We start from the raw sequence: 8729 nt of genomic DNA on the forward strand, positions 1-8729 counted from the left end.
TCCAACCAAGTGAGGACATTTGCAAGGTCCCTCATCTCCTTTGCAGGACGATAGCTGCCATAACTTGGGAATCGGGCAGAAATGCAAGCTGGATGAGACACAGGAACCAAGATGAAGTAACGTGTCCCCACATGCACAAGGTAAGGATGGTCAGATCGTGTTCTGGGCCCACTTCATGTTAGCCTAACTGATGGTCTGGGAGCAGGTCCCTAAACTCGGTATGAATCTCATTTTGGTGGTAGGCGCTAAATATGTAGCTGAAGTACTGCCAAAGAATAGTACCTGAACATCATGTTGGTAGCATATGCTCTTTGGTTTTGTGTTAGATTGGTGCTGAAAGCTTTTATCACCCTAGGCAGAAGTGGAAACGTTATCATTGTGTCTTGTTGCAATAGAACATGGGAGCTGCCAAAGCACAAACAGAAACAAAGACTGCTATCTCCCACCAAAGACACACACCTACCAAGATGCTGGTCAGGATGTCCAACAGGTTCTATCCCTTAAGGATTTGACATCGAACCTTTGAGAACTGGCTGGATATATAATACTGGTCTAGTTAACATCTGTGCTTAAGGAATAGCTAGTTTCTTGTTAAGCAGCAGTTTAGTGGCAGGGAAAGGGCAAACCATGTCAACGCTCTAGTTTTTGAAGCAAAGATTTGTGTTCCTGAAAGGAGCAGCCAAGAGATGAGAAAATGCAATAAATAGAGCTTTTCATCCAGAGATATCAATGTCATTCACATTTCAGGGATGAGGAAACAGAGACTTGGGAAGCTGATGTGGCTCAGACAAGTCCTCCCGCAAGCCAGCAGCTTGCCCGAGACCAGAACTCTCATCTTGAATCCCTGCCCAGTGAAATTCTGCAGCTGAACTAAAATTACACCAACTGCTGCATCAGAGTTCAACATCATTATCTTAACGGAGTGATATTTTCTGCAACGCAGGGAAGATACTCATCTTAGGTCTTGGGGCCAAATTCTCAGCAGTGGATGTGGGAACGGATGCTTAATGTATTAGAGACTCTTATCTCAAATATTGGCTTAAAAAATGTACATCTAAAAACCTCATGTATGGCAAAGGGCCCTATTATGCTAGGTGCTGTAGAAACATGGCTCCAAGAGATTGTCCTGATCCCAGGAAGTGTGTTTTCTAATTTCTCTCTTGTTGTGTTGCCAGCATTTACACAAAATGCAAAACACTGAGCTGAATGGCAGAGCTGGGCAAAATTTGGCACTTCTGAATTGAGCTAAACTGGTATAATTGGAAATTAAAATCCCACTCATCTGGCCTGTAAATGCTATTAAAGGATCCTTTGAAGACACAAGGCTGAATTAAATCAACTTTGCTATACGGACACCCAGAGAACTGCACCAAATTAGAGTTGTTTAAGATCTGACTTGTTATGCTTGTTTGCACTCAAAGCCTGGAGAAGGGAAATTGAGATGAACAAAAATGATGACGGTAGAAAAACAAAGGAAAACAGACAAAATGAATGACTGAGATCTCATGGAGCACTGCTCAAAATGGGTCCTCAGGACATGGAAACTTGCACTTGTTGCTTCTGAAAGGTGGGTCCCTTTTCGTTTGCATGGATGTATCGCTGAGCACCCTCCTCTCTGCCTCTGGTTTATAATCTATCTTCTGTTTCATATCAGTCTTGCTTGTTTCTTAGCCCATCCTTCAGCTATTGGTGGCAGGAGATAAAACACCCTTTTGTTTTGCATAGCAGGGATATATGTGATAGGAAGCCAGATGGCTGCCAAGATGAGCAATTGAGAGTGTCTGCACGTTATTAATTGCAGCTGCTGTTTTCGCAGTCAGAGGTGACGGGAGGGCTCCCAGCAGCAGCCAGGAGCAGATGGACGAAGAGGGATCTGTCTTGGTGGGGTGTGATTAAAATCCACTGGGATGGGGTGTGCTCAGCCCCACTCTGGGCTTAGGCCTTCTGTCGGACAGTGGGATCATAGGAGTGGATTTATTCTAGCCTGCCTGTAAAGGTGATGGCCAGAAGCCCACTGTGATGCACCGCTGTGATCCTGTTGTATTTGGTTGAAGCTGAATTGATCTTTTTTGCTTCTTGCTCTTCCTTCTTTGTTTTCCTCTTACTGCTGCATTACATGACTAAAAATACCTAAAACCATATTGTTTACTGAGCTGCTTCCTCTGCTTGTTCTTGTTCCAGGCACAAACATCCATCACTCTCTAAACACCTATCTCATCTGCCCAAATTAAGTCACTGCTTTAAAGCAGAACTTTGCCTTTAGGGAACCTGTTATTCTGTAATCCTGGCTTGTCTCCTGCACTAATGAGAGATCTGGCACTCAAGGTAGGGGTCTAGTTTGGTAATAGCTGAAGGGAAGGGTTGGGTTGATAATTCCATCATCCTCTAAACTGGAGCTGGAACATCTTGGCTTCTTGCCAGGAATTAGAAGGGCTGTTTTGGGTCAAACTAAATCCTGTCTAATGCTGCATCCTCTTTCTGGCAGTGGCCAGGAGGAGATGCTGAAGGACGACATGGAATTAGTATGCCTTCCCTGCCCATAACCCCCAGCCTTTGGCCATCGGCAGCTTAAGGACTTCATGAACTGGAGGTGTGCCGTGCAGTCAGCAAAAGGCAGAGATGTTTCTTGACTTTACGAAGCTTAAAGAAGACTTGCTAGTCCATGTTTCCTTCCTGTCTGATTGACCCACGACACAACCCTCCTACAACCTCATGGCTCAGAAGACAGGCTGAATTTTAGCTGAAGTTGTCCTTCTTGATTCAGCATGTTTCAGCGCGGGTCCTGTAGGCGACAAGTTTTGCTGTGTGCCATAGACTTAAGCAGTAAGTTTGCAAGCTCTCTTCTGGATTTGCATTGATAGCAGCAGTGTCAGAGTTTAGTGTTCTGGCTGTGACCTATTAATGGAAAATCTGGCTCTCCAGGCAAAAGGAAACAAGCAAACAAACAAACAAAAAACAACTCGAAAACATCCCTGGGAAAGGACTCTCTGATGAAAGAAAGTTGAAGTGAAACAGCTTAGCTCTGTTGATGATGTTGCAAGAACTATCTCGGTTCAGAGCAGGAGGGGGTCTGGCTTGTCATATTTGGAAGCTTATGGTGATGACAACGACCTTAAGGTGGTACCTGACTGGTGACCACCCAGGTAGCTGAATCCCTGGGAATGTGCTTAAGGCTTTTCTTCTGTCCATGTCTGCCATCTGGCATTGAGGAATGTCTGGTACACCAGCTCTATCTGTGAGGGACGTTGTGCCTCAGGCACTGGACACTTCCCTGCTCAGAGCTTCAAGCATTTTGGAATTCAAGCACCTGGAATTTGAAGGTTTTCAAACTTGGGGTTCCTGATTTTGGCCTGTTTGTGCTTTTTGTTTGTCTCCCTGCCCTGAGGATGGGCAGCAATGGTTGCCAGCCATATGGTGAGTCAAGAAAGGAAGATCTCAAGCATTTCCCTTCCTGAGATGTGTGACTTTGGGATGGTGACGTTACTGTGTTGAACACGTATTTTTGCCTGGACTATGGTTTTTGGGATTAAATCAGGGCTTTTGTATTAGGACATGGCTGAGACTTCCCTGTGTTTCTTCTCCAGAAGAAGCCTTCATGGGACAGAGAATGAGCTGACAGGCAGCTTGGGGTGGGATAAGGTACTTCTCCAAATGCGAGGTATAGCAGTTGTAGACTGTCCTTTCCCCTAGTTGGGTGATAGGCTCGGTTATGCCCAACACAAAGCTGTGCATAGAGCTGTCTCTGTTCTGCCTGTTGGCGAGTTCGAGTCCAGTTTGGTTCTGTTTCCTTAAAAAGTGTATTCCCCATACAATTTCTCTTTTTACATTTAGTTACAACCATGTATGCAATTACATATGTTTTCCATGCACGTGTTCACACATACAATTGCTCTAATTCTGAGCATGGTTATTTCCTATCCGTTGTGATCTGACTACAGCAAAAATTAAAATAAAGATTAGATTAGTTGCCGTGGTAACAGCTACCCCTGCCTCATATGACGCACAGATTCTGTGAAGTGAAGGAGCACATATCAATTTACACTCTTAATTTTTGGGACACTCAGGGTTCAGCTCTTCCCAGGAGGTCCTCTGATGACAGCAAGTGATATCTCCCTGTTTCCTCTCAGCAGGCTTCTCCTCTTCGACTTTTTGTTATTCATAAGAGCTTCAGAGCTGCTGCCACCATCTCTTGGTAGAAACAATCTTGTCTTCATTTCAGTTTCTCTCTTCAAACAAACAAACAAGAGTGGGAGAATGATGAAAAAAGTCTGGTCTGGGGGACGCGAGGCTGAGGGGTGTATTCGCCCCCTCGGGAAAGGAGACAGCCAGGGTCCCACAGGGCATCAGTGCAGAGGCTGTGGTTGGACTGGAGTTATATGGCTAACGAGTAATCGCTAATGAGGGGGAGAATGGTGTCGCAAGATCAGCAGTCATGAATTAGCAAAGAAGCGCGCGAAAGAAGGCAACTGTCAGATTTGCTAGGCGCTCGGTTCGTTTGTTCTCGTGACTGTACATCAAGGTTTTAAATGTCTCTGCTTTGTATTGGAGAAAAATAAACGGCCTTGAGTAGATGTAGTCAGACTAATGATGTCTTGTGGTGTGAGATCTCACTTGTTACATCTCCCAGCTATCGGATCTTTTAAGGTGTAGGATGAGACGAATTATCGGGTCCGCAGGAGGAGAGCACATGAAGAGATAATACACTGGACTGCAGTTAATGATTGCTGCTGTGTGTCTGTGTACTTTACAGGGATAATAGGTCTTTTTGATTCTTGCCCATCGGGCGCATATCCGTGTTGTCTTTCGATCTGCATCCTTGGTCCCTTCTCAGAATTTATTCTAGAGCTGTCACCAGTCCCAAAGTTACATCTTAAAGCACAAAGGGCACAGTTGTGAGCCTGCTGGTAACGAAGGGGTGAGAAGGGAAGGTCTGGGGGATGCCTCTCCCTCCACTCTTCCCGCATCATTTCTTATCCATTGTTCCCTGTCACTTTTTGTCTCCATCTCCTCCCAAAAAAAAGTATTTAAAGCCCCCATCTCCAGAAAAACCTGCTTGCCTTAGGTGCCTTAGGTATCTAGTTCAGCCACAGGCTGAACAAACCACGGACCTTGGCAAAGCGTTTTGCAAAGGGGGAGTGGAAAATAAGTTTAATACCACCTTGTCCCTCTGTATCTAGCTTGCTCATACAAATCAATCTCTCTCCTCGATGTGTGATGGACATCTCTCCCTGCTGATCTGTCTCTAGCAATTCGTGAACCTGCCTGGTAACACACCGCAGCCTTCCTGGGTTTCTTGCTGCCTTCTTAAGGGATGCAGACTGTGGCACCTGCTTGTCCCCTTCAGGGAGCTGGAAACAGCTTGGGGCTTCTCAGCAGCATGGTCAGGACTGGATCTAACTAGACTGTTTTTAAAGTTGGGTGAAACATCAAATCGTCTGTCATCCTGAGTCTCCCGCGGAAAACCCGTTAGAAACAACTTTCGTTGTGGCGGTGGCTTAGCGTGCGGAAAGAGGACGAAGCGTCCCAGCTCTCACTGGAGAGGCAGAAGTGTAGTTCGAGGTGTCTGTGTTGTCACAGCTGTAAGAACAGAAATATGAGTGCTAATTACATTAATTAAAGTTGTGCTGCTGTGAACGTTTCCGGAGAGGAATACAGATTTTCCCCATTGTTTTGTTTCCGGACAGAAGCTGGAGGCCTGATGGACCATGTCTGTACAGCGCAAGAACATACGTGCTGTGATTCCTGAAACACGATAAAACACGCGATGTATTTTAAAAATGCAGTCACTGAAAGCAATATTCCTCTTCTTTGGATTGATTCCCTAGACATTTTGATGCTGAAACAAGTTTGCTTTCTCTAGCATCCCTGACTTGAGCCATGCACACAGACACCTATCCTGGGAACTGATTTGTGCCTCAGTTTACCTCCCGTTTTAAGAAAGGAAATAATAATAGAGATGATGATTTTCCTCTGTCTCCTTGTTTTACATGGGATGTTCAGTTTTCAGGACCTTAGCCTGTGTCTTCACATAGCCTGACGCTATGGGACTGTCGCTTTGTCGCTCTGATTGTAGCAAAGCAATGTCAGTACTACAGATGTGCTCCTCTCGATGGTCCGAGAGGAGTCTTGGACTGTGGAGAGCCCCTCTGGCTTCGGGGATGAGCTGGACTGTTTATTGAGCTTGCTGTTTCTCCTCCTTCCAGCCCCTGCTGCTCGGCTCAAACCCCTTCCTGGGGAGCATTGCCGTAGGTTTCCTGGTGCTTTGCTTCGTGGTACCTTCATAAAGCTCTCACTGCTGTTTTGTTCTCTTTTCCTTCTTTCCAGTCGCCAGGCCCTCACTGCAAATAGCTAAAATGAGGCACCAGCTCTGAGGGGGCAAGGTCCTTTATTCTGCAGTGCTCTTGCCATGGCTGGGAGAGGGCAGCTGCTGGTAGCGTAAGTGGGAGGAATGGGCTGTCTCTTAACACAAGTGCTCTATTTATGGGCTGTGAAGGACTCTGCAATAATGCAGGGTTCTGGGTGTCTCCTTCCGGGCGCTGCACAAAGCATTGTCTCTTCTGCTTACGGCTTGTTACCAAAGCAAGCTATCGTGGGATGGAGACTGTGGGAAACGTGGGAGTACCCGTGCCAGCTCGTGTCTTGTATTGATGCGATTGCCTTGGCTACCTTAGCACCGAGCATTTGCAGAGCGGCTTCAGCCTGCCTTGGCCTAGACCTTCTCGTTTGCTATCTAGGTTCACTTGGCAGTAGCCAAGTTGCCCTTCCTTCAGTAAAAGCATTTCTCCCTCTCTGCTTAGCAGGCTATTTTCTTAAAAACTTGTATGAACGCAACCTCCCCGCCAAACTGGCTGGGAGGCTTATGAGCTGTTACAGAACCACATGCTATTCTGCTCTGAGCATCGTGATACTTAATGCAAAAGGTGGAACAAGTGGAGGGGACGGTTCTCATAAAACCTGAAATAAAATCTCCCTTTAATAAAACGTCGTTTGTAAAATTAGCAAAAGCTGATGCAGGAAGGAAGATGTGTGTGCTGTGTGCAAGTCAGCAATGCTCGTGTTTGCCTGCTGTCTTCAACGCCTGACCTTGGTATTGGTGTTGCGTCTTTGTCTCACTAGATTAAGAAAACCTGTCCATCTGCATCCCAGCTTGTGCCTTCAGGAAGAAGAGTGGAAATCATAGATTTTGAAACTGGAGAAGGCTTTGAGATGACTTTCCTGCTGCCCCATGGTGAGCTTGGTACATTAATAGGATCAGTGCACGTATTTTTGTACATTATTAGATGAATAACCGTTACGTGTCTTTACAAGCTGCAGATTCAGATAGATCCATGCTCAGTTGGTATATGGTTTACTACAGAGAGAGAAAATGAGGACAAAGACTTTATCAGCATGATAAAGGTGAGGGAGAATGGCTGGGAAAAGAGCAGTTTTAGTCCTCAGCCCTGCTAAAGCCTTGTGGTGTCATCCAACGCAAGCCACTTCATCTCAACATGTAAAAAAGGGCCAGAAGGATTTCCATTGTGGCACATCAGAGTTGCCCGTCAGCATCTTTTGTATGGGCTCGATCCTGTCCTGAAGAGCAGATGCAGTTGCACTGACCACAGTGGTCATGCCCAACTGAGTGTGTTTGCAAGACCTGAATGTGGGACGCAGATGCTGGCCTTGCTCATCAGAAGCAAGGGAGCAGCTGGCAAGATATTTTTGTTATCCTACACATTATCTCTCACTGCTGCAGCCCCTTGCTTCACCTCCTACAGCAGCACTATTTTATCAGTGTCTAAAAGACTATCTTAGTGCAGCCACACTCCCTATCTCTCTGCCTAATCTTCCCATTTCGAATGACATTCAGCTTTCTCTTTGTTTTGCTGCTGTTTCGTGGCCCAAAGATTTGAGTCTTTCCATCTTTCAACCCGATACTTTTCCGAGCAAATGTAATCTAATGCTTACAGCGGCTTTCTCAGGCACAATGTGTTGTGCTTCCCAGTACAAGCTGTCTCTCTTGGCTCTAAAATGCAATAACAACTATCTTTAATCATCTTTCTTGTTCAGCTTGTAATAGGCAGCTTAACCACAGAAGATGAACTTGAGAATTTTCCTAGCCCACGTCTGGTATGATCCCAGGCTGGTTTCTATTTCCTACCCCTTTGTAATAATTAGTCGGTGGTGAAACCTGAGTGGAAGTTGCCTGGCCTCAGAGAGCTGATGTTCGCTTCCTCTGACAGATGAGAACAGGAGGAGAGTGGGTGAAAAACACTGGGTCACACTGCTCGCACAGACTTACAGAGGGAAACGCGGCTCATCTTCACCCTGAGATAATCGCTTGCAGAGTCAGAGCTTTCCGGGCGGGATGTGTCAGCTGCAATCTTGGGAAGAGTGCCTGCCTTCTGAATCACGGACCAAACGGTCCTGCACAGCAGGCGATGAATATCCGTTTCCATCTTCTTCTGCTTTCTAGTGCCAGATCGTCACCAAAACCAGTCACAAAGTCTTCCTCAGCCTCGCGGCACGTTTCCGCAGGCAGCCTCGCTCTGCTCGTGAAGCCCCAGAGGCCCAGGATGCTGGTGACTACGTGTGGAGGAAGGAGACCTGTGCCGGGTTAAGGGAGGCTGTAGGTGGGGAAGGAGGAGGAAATCGTGCTAGGCCAAAAGGGCGATGAGCCTCTGAGAGTGCTCAGGTCTGGCAGGACGGGGTGGGATGCTGCTCTGGGGTGAATGGTCTTTAATGCCAGA

The sequence above is a fragment of the Phaethon lepturus genome, unplaced genomic scaffold, assembly GCF_000687285.1.
Source record: "Phaethon lepturus isolate BGI_N335 unplaced genomic scaffold, ASM68728v1 scaffold17945, whole genome shotgun sequence".
In the NCBI taxonomy this organism is placed as follows: domain Eukaryota; kingdom Metazoa; phylum Chordata; class Aves; order Phaethontiformes; family Phaethontidae; genus Phaethon; species Phaethon lepturus.